Source organism: Triturus cristatus, chromosome 12 (assembly GCF_964204655.1).
Source record: "Triturus cristatus chromosome 12, aTriCri1.1, whole genome shotgun sequence".
Classification (NCBI taxonomy): Eukaryota; Metazoa; Chordata; class Amphibia; order Caudata; family Salamandridae; genus Triturus; species Triturus cristatus.
Genome location: NC_140595.1, coordinates 725755410 through 725771130, shown reverse-complemented (window position 1 = coordinate 725771130; position 15721 = coordinate 725755410). Strand labels below are relative to the sequence as shown.

General features: G+C 40.6%; 4 non-coding genes across 4 annotated transcripts; all 4 read right to left on the bottom strand.

The window, feature by feature from the left end:
- Window positions 1–2518: 2518 nt before the first annotated feature.
- Window positions 2519–2600, bottom strand: TRNAS-CGA (transfer RNA serine (anticodon CGA)). Its single transcript has one exon. It is a non-coding gene; the product is annotated as a tRNA-Ser (tRNA).
- Window positions 2601–6532: 3932 nt separating this feature from the next.
- On the bottom strand, window positions 6533–6614 carry TRNAS-AGA (transfer RNA serine (anticodon AGA)). Its single transcript has one exon. It is a non-coding gene; the product is annotated as a tRNA-Ser (tRNA).
- Window positions 6615–10552: 3938 nt separating this feature from the next.
- TRNAS-AGA (transfer RNA serine (anticodon AGA)) lies at window positions 10553–10634 on the bottom strand. Its single transcript has one exon. It is a non-coding gene; the product is annotated as a tRNA-Ser (tRNA).
- Window positions 10635–14574: 3940 nt separating this feature from the next.
- On the bottom strand, window positions 14575–14656 carry TRNAS-AGA (transfer RNA serine (anticodon AGA)). The gene has a single exon. It is a non-coding gene; the product is annotated as a tRNA-Ser (tRNA).
- Between the last annotated feature and the right edge of the window lie 1065 nt (window positions 14657–15721).

Below are 15721 nucleotides of genomic sequence, written 5' to 3'. Positions count from 1 at the left end.
TTTGTAATCCAGTGCTGGGCTCCTAGGCTCAGTACTGGGACATCTATCTAAAACAGGTAAACAATTACGTTTTCACAGTTGGTACGATTTTTAAAGAATATTTGTAAGTTTCAAAAAATCGACACTTAGAAAATTTTCAACAAAAAGCAGGCAATGATATCCCATGGAAGGAAATTCGAGTTACTGGTAAATACGGTTAAAATTACTTTTCAGGGTCAGTACCGAGCTCCAAGATGCAGCACTGAGGTCTCTCCTGATAACAGGTGAGTAAATCAGAATTCGTTGTTCGGCTGATTTTAGATGAATATTTTAAAGTTCCAAAACTCCACACCACTTAGAAGAATTTCCAAGTGAAACCACTCAATGTTAGCCTATGGAAGAAAAGTGAGTTATCGGCTTTTAGGTAAGTACTCGACTGGCAGAGTTATGGTTCTGGGCATAGACTCAGGGGTCTCCCAGGGGAGTCCCAGCCTACTTGCCAAGCCTTAAACTCCCCTTTTATTACATATAATTTACACCTAAGGCAGGCCCTAGCTAGTCCTAGGTGCATGATGCTATGTAAGTAAAAAATAAGCTATGTACTTTGGTGGTTCGCGTGTCCTGTAAGTACCAAACAGTCTATTTCATTTTTCACTACTGTGAGGTCTACATCTCTCATAGGTTAGCTCTGTGTATTCCCCTATACTTTTAATTTGGTAATTCCATATCGGAGAGGAGTAGCTTTATTTATTTATTGAAAATCCTACTTACTGGTGAGGTTGGATTTAACTTTACTATTTTAGAAATGCCACTTTTAGAGAGTGAACATTTCTCTGCACTTACTGCTCTATTTGCCTGAAACCTGGCCCCAATACACGTCTGGATTGGGCTGGGTGACAGCAAAATGTGTGCCTTCCCTCTAGAGAGCCACAACACAGGTCACTCAACTGCACCTGGGGGGTGATCTCCGCTCCCCCTCCACCCCCAATAGGTTCAAGAACGATAATTTATGTAAGTAAATACATTATAGCTACAGCTTATAATCATGCGAGTTTAAATCATTTGTTGTTAGATGGTTTAAATATTTGAAAGGATCTGTTTTTAATAGACATTTTACAAAAACCACTGGTACATTTGCTCATTCTGTAAAATTAACACCCAACTGCCGTGACATTGCCAACCACAATGCTGTGACTCGGATTCGAACCGAGGTTGCTGCGGCCACAACGCAGAGTACTAACCACTATACGATCACGGCAAGCTACTTGGGCTCAACGACATACAGTGACATGGAGAATTTATAATTCGGAACACTCAGGGCTGTTCCTGTGATAGGCTGGATGTATTCATTGCTTCCTCATTCCTCATTCAGAGGCTGCGTCTCCTCAGTGGTTGATAGGCTGAAACCGTTTCCTGGCAGCCTGCTTGTGAAATGCCAGGAGTCAAAGATCACACATTACACTTGCGGACCTGTGATGGGACACCAATGCAGAGAAACCCACCTGGCACAGACCTTCTATTCTGTCTATTAGACCTGCATCTTCCCTGCACCTTTCAAGCCATTTGTATGTGAAGCAAGAAAGAGTTAGAGAGTGATCCATCTACACTTTTATAGGGAGGATGTCGCCGTGAGCTCCTCCCAGCTAATCACACCAACAGCAGAAAAGCAAGATAAATACACAGTTGAGGGGTGGGCTGCATGGTTATGTTTTTGAGTAAATATTGAAACTGACCTCAGTGGCTCATTAGCAGAGCTGCGGCTAATGACTGGTGCCAAATCATGATGAAGCAAGCACCATGGCTCGGAGGGGACCCACAACACGCTTTTCTTAGCTCACTGAATTAAAGTATAAACTTCCGCCGTGTGTGAGTGGTAAAGGCTTGATAATATGGTTCCTTTTCCAATTCAAGTCTGACAACAAGAGGCAGGAACCACGTGGCTTCGGAAGCTCAGGAAAGTAGCCACCAACCACAGAGAAAGAGAGAACTGGCAGTATGAGAGGTGGAGAAAACAGAAGCGGGAGCAAGGAGCTCAAATGAGATTGATGGCGTTTAAATAGAGCGCGTAAAGGAACAGTTACACAGCTAAGAAATGGGAAAGACAGACTAGGGAAAAAAACACAGAAAGAGCCTGTAGATGAAATTCTCTTCCTGGGACAGCAGGTTAAGAGAAATTACACATGGGGAGGTTAAGCATGTAACACGGGGGAGAATAAAAAAGAAAATGCAGTTTTATGAAGTGTGTTTGCCAATCCAGCCAGCACTTTTGTTCTATTTCTCTCTTTGCGTCTTTTATTGGTAAAGTAACTTTCAAGTGCATGCGCAGGTATGAATGAGAGAGCAACGGTATAATAATTTGAAGCGTTTACACCAGTGCTAAAGTAGGAATGAGGTGTAGCAAAGACATGAAAGAGGTAGCGATAACAAATATGTGGAGAGGCAATAGTGACACAAAAATAAGCCACCTATTTATAAAACTGAAATGGAAGAAATACTAAAGGTTAACTTCTGAAATTGTAGCCGATAATAAAAAGATTCTCGTTGTTGGCAGGATTCGAACCTGCGCGGGGATACCCCAATGGATTTCGAGTCCATCGCCTTAACCACTCGGCCACAACAACTTGCTGTAAGCTGCTTACAAATATTTTGTTTGAAAGTTTTTCCACATCAAAGTACTGATATTCTGCAATGCGCTTTTTAAAAACAATGTTTTTTTCATCATGCACGTTCTGTCCTAAAAACAAAAATTGCATGAGTATATCTCTGGATCTGTAAAAGGATACGCTTGCATTCAAACTCTCTTGTGGCACTCAAGTTTTTTGGACCCTGTTGCACTCTGTTTTTGCGCTGCTTTTAGTCTACGACCCATATTACAGAAGTCAACCATCTCTGAGTATTTGGGACTCCTTTGTAAGTGCCTTATCTTTAATCCTTGAAAAGCTCTATAATAAAGGGGTCTGTCAAAGATTGCTTGAATGGAAGATAAAAGAAGGCCCACTTGTCTCACCAAATGCAGTAGAGAAACCTGATGTTTTACTCATGTTATCCTTAGTTCAGTTTTTGTTAGACCTGGCATCCTTAAGGTGGCCTACCAGCAACCTTTTTGCTTTTCACCTCACGTTTTGCTGTATCTTTATGTTGGCCTTAGGACTCTAATCACTTTATCACTACTGTGAGAAAGTGGCTCTGTATATACTGTTCCCAAATAGGTACAGTGTGCACAGAGTCCCCAGTCCCCAGAGGTTTGGCAGAGGCTAAAGTTAGATATAACCTTACTCTCTAAAGTGGTAGCTTGCCGAGCAGTAAGGCAGTATGAGAGTACAGTGTAAAACATTTGTTGTACACACTCAGTCAGCAAATGGTCTCACACACTCAAGAACTGAACTCTAGGCCATTGGTTTGCATACAAAAGATATTGTTGTTTTATTTTAGAACCAACAATAGGTATCAAAATATACTTTCTCAGAATGAGATGCTTTAGTTAAATACTTTGCAATAGGCAATTGACTTTTGCAGGTCATAGTTACAGTTTATTGCAATAGGCAACACAATTTGAATCACAATAATACATTGAGCTCAATGGGAATTTTAAGTTATATGCAATTAATTACTTTCAGGATTACTTTTCTAAATCCAGGACTGGATCCTAGATTCAGTCCTGGGACAGTTCTTGGAAACAAGTGAGTAAATTCGTTTTAGTTACTGTTGTGATTTTTAAGCAATATTTTGCTATTTTAAAAGTTGACACTTAGAAACTTTTGCTGATCAAAATACCAACGTTATCCTATGGAAGGAAATTCACTTAGCAGGTAAGTGGGATTATGGTTACTTTTTCTAGGTCAGTGTTGGATCCTAGATCCAGCACTACTGTACCACCTGTAAGCAGTTGAGAAACTGCGTTTAAGTTATACAGGCGATTTTTAAGGAATATTTACATGTTTGCAAAATCGACACTTAGAAGAAATTTCACAGAAAAACAGTCAATGGTTTCCTATGGAAGAAAATTCAAGTTACGGGTAAAGTACGTTCTCGTTACTTTTGTAATCCAGTGCTGGGCTCCTAGGCTCAGTACTGGGACATCTATCTAAAACAGGTAAACAATTACGTTTTCACAGTTGGTACGATTTTTAAAGAATATTTGTAAGTTTCAAAAATCGACACTTAGAAAATTTTCAACAAAAAGCAGGCAATGATATCCCATGGAAGGAAATTCGAGTTACTGGTAAGTACGGTTAAAATTACTTTTCAGGGTCAGTACCGAGCTCCAAGATGCAGCACTGAGGTCTCTCCTGATAACAGGTGAGTAAATCAGAATTCGTTGTTCGGCTGATTTTAGATGAATATTTTAAAGTTCCAAAACTCCACACCACTTAGAAGAATTTCCAAGTGAAACCACTCAATGTTAGCCTATAGAAGAAAAGTGAGTTATCGGCTTTTAGGTAAGTACTCGACTGGCAGAGTTATGGTTCTGGGCATAGACTCAGGGGTCTCCCAGGGGAGTCCCAGCCTACTTGCCAAGCCTTAAACTCCCCTTTTATTACATATAATTTACACCTAAGGTAGGCCCTAGGTAGTCCTAGGTGCATGATGCTATGTAAGTAAAAAATAAGCTATGTACTTTGGTGGTTCGCGTGTCCTGTAAGTACCAAACAGTCAATTTCATTTTTCACTACTGTGAGGTCTACCCCTCTCATAGGTTAGCTCTGTGTATTCCCCTATACTTTTAATTTGGTAATTCCATATCGGAGAGGAGTAGCTTTATTTATTTATTGAAAATCCTACTTACTGGTGAGGTTGGATTTAACTTAACTATTTTAGAAATGCCACTTTTAGAGAGTGAACATTTCTCTGCACTTACTGCTCTATTTGCCTGAAACCTGGCCCCAATACACGTCTGGATTGGGCTGGGTGACAGCAAAATGTGTGCCTTCCCTCTAGAGAGCCACAACACAGGTCACTCAACTGCACCTGGGGGGTGATCTCCGCTCCCCCTCCACCCCCAATAGGTTCAAGAACGATAATTTATGTAAGTAAATACATTATAGCTACAGCTTATAATCATGCGAGTTTAAATCATTTGTTGTTAGATGGTTTAAATATTTGAAAGGATCTGTTTTTAATAGACATTTTACAAAGACCACTGGTATATTTGCTAATTCTGTAAAATTAACACACAACTGCCGTGTCATTGCCAACCACAATGCCGTGACTCAGATTCGAACCGAGGTTGCTGCGGCCACAACGCAGAGTACTAACCACTATACGATCACGGCGAGCTACTTGGGCTCAACGACATACAGTGACATGGAGAATTTATAATTCGGAACACTCAGGGCTGTTCCTGTGATAGGCTGGATGTATTCATTGCTTCCTCATTCCTCATTCAGAGGCTGCGTCTCCTCAGTGGTTGATAGGCTGAAACCGTTTCCTGGCCGCCTGCTTGTGAAATGCCAGGAGTCAAAGATCACACATTACACTTGCGGACCTGTGATGGGACACCAATGCAGAGAAACCCACCTAGCACAGACCTTCTATTCTGTCTATTAGACCTGCATCTTCCCTGCACCTTTCAAGCCATTTGTATGTGAAGCAAGAAAGAGTTAGAGAGTGATCCATCTACACTTTTATAGGGAGGATGTCGCCGTGAGCTCCTCCCAGCTAATCACACGAACAGCAGAAAAGCAAGATAAATACACAGTTGAGGGGTGGGCTGCATGGTTATGTTTTTGAGTAAATATTGAAACTGACCTCAGTGGCTCATTAGCAGAGCTGCGGCTAATGACTGGTGCCAAATCATGATGAAGCAAGCACCATGGCTCGTAGGGGACCCACAACACGCTTTTCTTAGCTCACTGAATTAAAGTATAAACTTCCGCCGTGTGTGAGTGGTAAAGGCTTATTAATATAGTTCCTTTTCCAATTCAAGTCTGACAACAAGAGGCAGGAACCACGTGGCTTCGGAAGCTCAGGAAAGTAGCCACCAACCACAGAGAAAGAGAGAACTGGCAGTATGAGAGGTGGAGAAAACAGAAGCGGGAGCAAGGAGCTCAAATGAGATTGATGGCGTTTAAATAGGGGCGTAAAGGAACAGTTACACAGCTAAGAAATGGGAAAGACAGACTAGGGAAAAAAACACAGAAAGAGCCTGTAGATGAAATTCTCTTCCTGGGACAGCAGGTTAAGAGAAATTACACATGGGGAGGTTAAGCATGTAACACGGGGGAGAATAAAAAAGAAAATGCAGTTTTATGAAGTGTGTTTGCCAATCCAGCCAGCACTTTTGTTCTATTTCTCTCTTTGCGTCTTTTATTGGTAAAGTAACTTTCAAGTGCATGCGCAGGTATGAATGAGAGAGCAACGGTATAATAATTTGAAGCGTTTACACCAGTGCTAAAGTAGGAATGAGGTGTAGCAAAGACATGAAAGAGGTAGCGATAACAAATATGTGGAGAGGCAATAGTGACACAAAAATAAGCCACCTATTTATAAAACTGAAATGGAAGAAATACTAAAGGTTAACTTCTGAAATTGTAGCCGATAATAAAAAGATACTCGTTGTTGGCAGGATTCGAACCTGCTCGGGGATACCCCAATGGATTTCTAGTCCATCGCCTTAACCACTCGGCCACAACAACTTGCTGTAAGCTGCCTTCAAATATTTTGTTTGAAAGTTTTGAAGTTTTCCCACATCAAAGTACTGATATTCTGCAATGCGCTTTTTAAAAACAATGTTTTTTTCATCATGCACGCTCTGTCCTAAAAACAAAAATTGCATGAGTATATCTCTGGATCTGTAAAAGGATACGCTTGCATTCAAACTCTCTTGTGGCACTCAAGTTTTTTGGACCCTGTTGCACTCTGTTTTTGCGCTGCTTTTAGTCTACGACCCATATTACAGAAGTCAACCATCTCTGAGTATTTGGGACTCCTTTGCAAGTGCCTTATCTTTAATCCTTGAAAAGCTCTATAATAAAGGGGTCTGTCAAAGATTGCTTGAATGGAAGATAAAAGAAGGCCCACTTGTCTCACCAAATGCAGTAGAGAAACCTGATGTTTTACTCATGTTATCCTTAGTTCAGTTTTTGTTAGACCTGGCATCCTTAAGGTGGCCTACCAGCAACCTTTTTGCTTTTCACCTCACGTTTTGCTGTATCTTTATGTTGGCCTTAGGACTCTAATCACTTTATCACTACTGTGAGAAAGTGGCTCTGTATATACTGTTCCCAAATAGGTACAGTGTGCACAGAGTCCCCAGTCCCCAGAGGTTTGGCAGAGGCTAAAGTTAGATATAACCTTACTCTCTAAAGTGGTAGCTTGCCGAGCAGTAAGGCAGTATCAGAGTACAGTGTAAAACATTTGTTGTACACACTCAGTCAGCAAATGGTCTCACACACTCAAGAACTGAACTCTAGGCCATTGGTTTGCATACAAAAGATATTGTTGTTTTATTTTAGAACCAACAATAGGTATCAAAATATACTTTCTCAGAATGAGATGCTTTAGTTAAATACTTTGCAATAGGCAATTGACTTTTGCAGGTCATAGTTACAGTTTATTGCAATAGGCAACACAATTTGAATCACAATAATACATTGAGCTCAATGGGAATTTTAAGTTATATGCAATTAATTACTTTCAGGATTACTTTTCTAAATCCAGGACTGGATCCTAGATTCAGTCCTGGGACAGTTCTTGGAAACAAGTGAGTAAATTCGTTTTAGTTACTGTTGTGATTTTTAAGCAATATTTTGCTATTTTAAAAGTTGACACTTAGAAACTTTTGCTGATCAAATTACCAATGTTATCCTATGGAAGGAAATTCACTTAGCAGGTAAGTGGGGTTATGGTTACTTTTTCTAGGTCAGTGTTGGATCCTAGATCCAGCACTACTGTACCACCTGTAAGCAGTTGAGAAACTGCGTTTAAGTTATACAGGTGATTTTTAAGGAATATTTACATGTTTGCAAAATCGACACAGAAGAAATTTCACAAAAAAACAGTCAATGGTTTCCTATGGAAGAAAATTCAAGTTACGGGTAAAGTACGTTCTCGTTACTTTTGTAATCCAGTGCTGGGCTCCTAGGCTCAGTACTGGGACATCTATCTAAAACAGGTAAACAATTACGTTTTCACAGTTGGTATGATTTTTGAAGAATATTTGTAAGTTTCAAAAATCGACACTTAGCAAATTTTCAGCAAAAAGCAGGCAATGATATCCCATGGAAGGAAATTCGAGTTACTGGTAAGTACGGTTAAAATTACTTTTCAGGGTCAGTACTGAGCTCCAAGATGCAGCACTGAGGTCTCTCCTGATAACAGGTGAGTAAATCAGAATTCGTTGTTCGGCTGATTTTAGATGAATATTTTAAAGTTCCAAAACTCCACACCACTTAGAAGAATTTCCAAGTGAAACCACTCAATGTTAGCCTATGGAAGAAAAGTGAGTTATCGGCTTTTAGGTAAGTACTCGACTGGCAGAGTTATGGTTCTGGGCATAGACTCAGGGGTCTCCCAGGGGAGTCCCAGCCTACTTGCCAAGCCTTAAACTCCCCTTTTATTACATATAATTTACACCTAAGGTAGGCCCTAGGTAGTCCTAGGTGCATGATGCTATGTAAGTAAAAAATAAGCTATGTACTTTGGTGGTTCGCGTGTCCTGTAAGTACCAAACAGTCTATTTCATTTTTCACTACTGTGAGGTCTACCCCTCTCATAGGTTAGCTCTGTGTATTCCCCTATACTTTTAATTTGGTAATTCCATATCGGAGAGGAGTAGCTTTATTTATTTATTGAAAATCCTACTTACTGGTGAGGTTGGATTTAACTTTACTATTTTAGAAATGCCACTTTTAGAGAGTGAACATTTCTCTGCACTTACTGCTCTGTTTGCCTGAAACCTGGCCCCAATACACGTCTGGATTGGGCTAGGTGACAGCAAAATGTGTGCCTTCCCTCTAGAGAGCCACAACACAGGTCACTCAACTGCACCTGGGGGGTGATCTCCGCTCCCCCTCCACCCCCAATAGGTTCAAGAACGATAATTTATGTAAGTAAATACATTATAGCTACAGCTTATAATCATGCGAGTTTAAATCATTTGTTGTTAGATGGTTTAAATATTTGAAAGGATCTGTTTTTAATAGACATTTTACAAAAACCACTGGTACATTTGCTAATTCTGTAAAATTAACACCCAACTGCCGTGACATTGCCAACCACAATGCTGTGACTCGGATTCGAACCGAGGTTGCTGCGGCCACAACGCAGAGTACTAACCACTATACGATCACGGCGAGCTACTTGGGCTCAACGACATACAGTGACATGGAGAATTTATAATTCGGAACACTCAGGGCTGTTCCTGTGATAGGCTGGATGTATTCATTGCTTCCTCATTCCTCATTCAGAGGCTGCGTCTCCTCAGTGGTTGATAGGCTGAAACCGTTTCCTGGCCGCCTGCTTGTGAAATGCCAGGAGTCAAAGATCACACATTACACTTGCGGACCTGTGATGGGACACCAATGCAGAGAAACCCACCTGGCACAGACCTTCTATTCTGTCTATTAGACCTGCATCTTCCCTGCACCTTTCAAGCCATTTGTATGTGAAGCAAGAAAGAGTTAGAGAGTGATCCATCTACACTTTTATAGGGAGGATGTCGCCGTGAGCTCCTCCCAGCTAATCACACGAACAGCAGAAAAGCAAGATAAATACACAGTTGAGGGGTGGGCTGCAGGGTTATGTTTTTGAGTAAATATTGAAACTGACCTCAGTGGCTCATTAGCAGAGCTGCGGCTAATGACTGGTGCCAAATCATGATGAAGCAAGCACCATGGCTCGTAGGGGACCCACAACACGCTTTTCTTAGCTCACTGAATTAAAGTATAAACTTCCGCCGTGTGTGAGTGGTAAAGGCTTGTTAATATGGTTCCTTTTCCAATTCAAGTCTGACAACAAGAGGCAGGAACCACGTGGCTTCGGAAGCTCAGGAAAGTAGCCACCAACCACAGAGAAAGAGAGAACTGGCAGTATGAGAGGTGGAGAAAACAGAAGCGGGAGCAAGGAGCTCAAATGAGATTGATGGCGTTTAAATAGAGCGCGTAAAGGAACAGTTACACAGCTAAGAAATGGGAAAGACAGACTAGGGAAAAAAACATAGAAAGAGCCTGTAGATGAAATTCTCTTCCTGGGACAGCAGGTTAAGAGAAATTACACATGGGGAGGTTAAGCATGTAACACGGGGGAGAATAAAAAAGAAAATGCAGTTTTATGAAGTGTGTTTGCCAATCCAGCCAGCATTTTGTTCTATTTCTCTCTTTGCGTCTTTTATTGGTAAAGTAACTTTCAAGTGCATGCGCAGGTATGAATGAGAGAGCAACCGTATAATAATTTGAAGCGTTTACACCAGTGCTAAAGTAGGAATGAGGTGTAGCAAAGACATGAAAGAGGTAGCGATAACAAATATGTGGAGAGGCAATAGTGACACAAAAATAAGCCACCTATTTATAAAACTGAAATGGAAGAAATACTAAAGGTTAACTTCTGAAATTGTAGCCGATAATAAAAACATTCTCGTTGTTGGCAGGATTCGAACCTGCGCGGGGATACCCCAATGCATTTCTAGTCCATCGCCTTAACCACTCGGCCACAACAACTTGCTGTAAGCTGCCTTCAAATATTTTGTTTGAAAGTTTTGAAGTTTTCCCACATCAAAGTACTGATATTCTGCAATGCGCTTTTTAAAAACAATGTTTTTTTCATCATGCATGTTCTGTCCTAAAAACAAAAATTGCATGAGTATATCTCTGGATCTGTAAAAGGATACGCTTGCATTCAAACTCTCTTGTGGCACTCAAGTTTTTTGGACCCTGTTGCACTCTGTTTTTGCGCTGCTTTTAGTCTACGACCCATATTACAGAAGTCAACCATCTCTGAGTATTTGGGACTCCTTTGTAAGTGCCTTATCTTTAATCCTTGAAAAGCTCTATAATAAAGGGGTCTGTCAAAGATTGCTTGAATGGAAGATAAAAGAAGGCCCACTTGTCTCACCAAATGCAGTAGAGAAACCTGATGTTTTACTCATGTTATCCTTAGTTCAGTTTTTGTTAGACCTGGCATCCTTAAGGTGGCCTACCAGCAACCTTTTTGCTTTTCACCTCACGTTTTGCTGTATCTTTATGTTGGCCTTAGGACTCTAATCACTTTATCACTACTGTGAGAAAGTGGCTCTGTATATACTGTTCCCAAATAGGTACAGTGTGCACAGAGTCCCCAGTCCCCAGAGGTTTGGCAGAGGCTAAAGTTAGATATAACCTTACTCTCTAAAGTGGTAGCTTGCCGAGCAGTAAGGCAGTATCAGAGTACAGTGTAAAACATTTGTTGTACACACTCAGTCAGCAAATGGTCTCACACACTCAAGAACTGAACTCTAGGCCATTGGTTTGCATACAAAAGATATTGTTGTTTTATTTTAGAACCAACAATAGGTATCAAAATATACTTTCTCAGAATGAGATGCTTTAGTTAAATACTTTGCAATAGGCAATTGACTTTTGCAGGTCATAGTTACAGTTTATTGCAATAGGCAACACAATTTGAATCACAATAATACATTGAGCTCAATGGGAATTTTAAGTTATATGCAATTAATTACTTTCAGGATTACTTTTCTAAATCCAGGACTGGATCCTAGATTCAGTCCTGGGACAGTTCTTGGAAACAAGTGAGTAAATTCGTTTTAGTTACTGTTGTGATTTTTAAGCAATATTTTGCTATTTTAAAAGTTGACACTTAGAAACTTTTGCTGATCAAAATACCAACGTTATCCTATGGAAGGAAATTCACTTAGCAGGTAAGTGGGATTATGGTTACTTTTTCTAGGTCAGTGTTGGATCCTAGATCCAGCACTACTGTACCACCTGTAAGCAGTTGAGAAACTGCGTTTAAGTTATACAGGCGATTTTTAAGGAATATTTACATGTTTGCAAAATCGACACTTAGAAGAAATTTCACAGAAAAACAGTCAATGGTTTCCTATGGAAGAAAATTCAAGTTACGGGTAAAGTACGTTCTCGTTACTTTTGTAATCCAGTGCTGGGCTCCTAGGCTCAGTACTGGGACATCTATCTAAAACAGGTAAACAATTACGTTTTCACAGTTGGTACGATTTTTAAAGAATATTTGTAAGTTTCAAAAATCGACACTTAGAAAATTTTCAGCAAAAAGCAGGCAATGATATCCCATGGAAGGAAATTCGTGTTACTGGTAAGTACGGTTAAAATTACTTTTCAGGGTCAGTACCGAGCTCCAAGATGCATCACTGAGGTCCCTCCTGATAACAGGTGAGTAAATCAGAATTCGTTGTTCGGCTGATTTTAGATGAATATTTTAAAGTTCCAAAACTCCACACCACTTAGAAGAATTTCCAAGTGAAACCACTCAATGTTAGCCTATGGAAGAAAAGTGAGTTATCGGCTTTTAGGTAAGTACTCGACTGGCAGAGTTATGGTTCTGGGCATAGACTCAGGGGTCTCCCAGGGGAGTCCCAGCCTACTTGCCAAGCCTTAAACTCCCCTTTTATTACATATAATTTACACCTAAGGTAGGCCCTAGGTAGTCCTAGGTGCATGATGCAATGTAAGTAAAAAATAAGCTATGTACTTTGGTGGTTCGCGTGTCCTGTAAGTACCAAACAGTCTATTTCATTTTTCACTACTGTGAGGTCTACCCCTCTCATAGGTTAGCTCTGTGTATTCCCCTATACTTTTAATTTGGTAATTCCATATCGGAGAGGAGTAGCTTTATTTATTTATTGAAAATCCTACTTACTGGTGAGGTTGGATTTAACTTAACTATTTTAGAAATGCCACTTTTAGAGAGTGAACATTTCTCTGCACTTACTGCTCTATTTGCCTGAAACCTGGCCCCAATACACGTCTGGATTGGGCTGGGTGACAGCAAAATGTGTGCCTTCCCTCTAGAGAGCCACAACACAGGTCACTCAACTGCACCTGGGGGGTGATCTCCGCTCCCCCTCCACCCCCAATAGGTTCAAGAACGATAATTTATGTAAGTAAATACATTATAGCTACAGCTTATAATCATGCGAGTTTAAATCATTTGTTGTTAGATGGTTTAAATATTTGAAAGGATCTGTTTTTAATAGACATTTTACAAAAACCACTGGTATATTTGCTAATTCTGTAAAATTAACACACAACTGCCGTGTCAATGCCAACCACAATGCCGTGACTCAGATTCGAACCGAGGTTGCTGCGGCCACAACGCAGAGTACTAACCACTATACGATCACGGCGAGCTACTTGGGCTCAACGACATACAGTGACATGGAGAATTTATAATTCGGAACACTCAGGGCTGTTCCTGTGATAGGCTGGATGTATTCATTGCTTCCTCATTCCTCATTCAGAGGCTGCGTCTCCTCAGTGGTTGATAGGCTGAAACCGTTTCCTGGCCGCCTGCTTGTGAAATGCCAGGAGTCAAAGATCACACATTACACTTGCGGACCTGTGATGGGACACCAATGCAGAGAAACCCACCTAGCACAGACCTTCTATTCTGTCTATTAGACCTGCATCTTCCCTGCACCTTTCAAGCCATTTGTATGTGAAGCAAGAAAGAGTTAGAGAGTGATCCATCTACACTTTTATAGGGAGGATGTCGCCGTGAGCTCCTCCCAGCTAATCACACGAACAGCAGAAAAGCAAGATAAATACACAGTTGAGGGGTGGGCTGCATGGTTATGTTTTTGAGTAAATATTGAAACTGACCTCAGTGGCTCATTAGCAGAGCTGCGGCTAATGACTGGTGCCAAATCATGATGAAGCAAGCACCATGGCTCGTAGGGGACCCACAACACGCTTTTCTTAGCTCACTGAATTAAAGTATAAACTTCCGCCGTGTGTGAGTGGTAAAGGCTTATTAATATAGTTCCTTTTCCAATTCAAGTCTGACAACAAGAGGCAGGAACCACGTGGCTTCGGAAGCTCAGGAAAGTAGCCACCAACCACAGAGAAAGAGAGAACTGGCAGTATGAGAGGTGGAGAAAACAGAAGCGGGAGCAAGGAGCTCAAATGAGATTGATGGCGTTTAAATAGGGGCGTAAAGGAACAGTTACACAGCTAAGAAATGGGAAAGACAGACTAGGGAAAAAAACACAGAAAGAGCCTGTAGATGAAATTCTCTTCCTGGGACAGCAGGTTAAGAGAAATTACACATGGGGAGGTTAAGCATGTAACACGGGGGAGAATAAAAAAGAAAATGCAGTTTTATGAAGTGTGTTTGCCAATCCAGCCAGCACTTTTGTTCTATTTCTCTCTTTGCGTCTTTTATTGGTAAAGTAACTTTCAAGTGCATGCGCAGGTATGAATGAGAGAGCAACGGTATAATAATTTGAAGCGTTTACACCAGTGCTAAAGTAGGAATGAGGTGTAGCAAAGACATGAAAGAGGTAGCGATAACAAATATGTGGAGAGGCAATAGTGACACAAAAATAAGCCACCTATTTATAAAACTGAAATGGAAGAAATACTAAAGGTTAACTTCTGAAATTGTAGCCGATAATAAAAAGATACTCGTTGTTGGCAGGATTCGAACCTGCTCGGGGATACCCCAATGGATTTCTAGTCCATCGCCTTAACCACTCGGCCACAACAACTTGCTGTAAGCTGCCTACAAATATTTTGTTTGAAAGTTTTGAAGTTTTCCCACATCAAAGTACTGATATTCTGCAATGCGCTTTTTAAAAACAATGTTTTTTTCATCATGCACGTTCTGTCCTAAAAACAAAAATTGCATGAGTATATCTCTGGATCTGTAAAAGGATACGCTTGCATTCAAACTCTCTTGTGGCACTCAAGTTTTTTGGACCCTGTTGCACTCTGTTTTTGCGCTGCTTTTAGTCTACGACCCATATTACAGAAGTCAACCATCTCTGAGTATTTGGGACTCCTTTGTAAGTGCCTTATCTTTAATCCTTGAAAAGCTCTATAATAAAGGGGTCTGTCAAAGATTGCTTGAATGGAAGATAAAAGAAGGCCCACTTGTCTCACCAAATGCAGTAGAGAAACCTGATGTTTTACTCATGTTATCCTTAGTTCAGTTTTTGTTAGACCTGGCATCCTTAAGGTGGCCTACCAGCAACCTTTTTGCTTTTCACCTCACGTTTTGCTGTATCTTTATGTTGGCCTTAGGACTCTAATCACTTTATCACTACTGTGAGAAAGTGGCTCTGTATATACTGTTCCCAAATAGGTACAGTGTGCACAGAGTCCCCAGTCCCCAGAGGTTTGGCAGAGGCTAAAGTTAGATATAACCTTACTCTCTAAAGTGGTAGCTTGCCGAGCAGTAAGGCAGTATCAGAGTACAGTGTAAAACATTTGTTGTACACACTCAGTCAGCAAATGGTCTCACACACTCAAGAACTGAACTCTAGGCCATTGGTTTGCATACAAAAGATATTGTTGTTTTATTTTAGAACCAACAATAGGTATCAAAATATACTTTCTCAGAATGAGATGCTTTAGTTAAATACTTTGCAATAGGCAATTGACTTTTGCAGGTCATAGTTACAGTTTATTGCAATAGGCAACACAATTTGAATCACAATAATACATTGAGCTCAATGGGAATTTTAAGTTATATGCAATTAATTACTTTCAGGATTACTTTTCTAAATCCAGGACTGGATCCTAGATTCAGTCCTGGGACAGTTCTTGGAAAC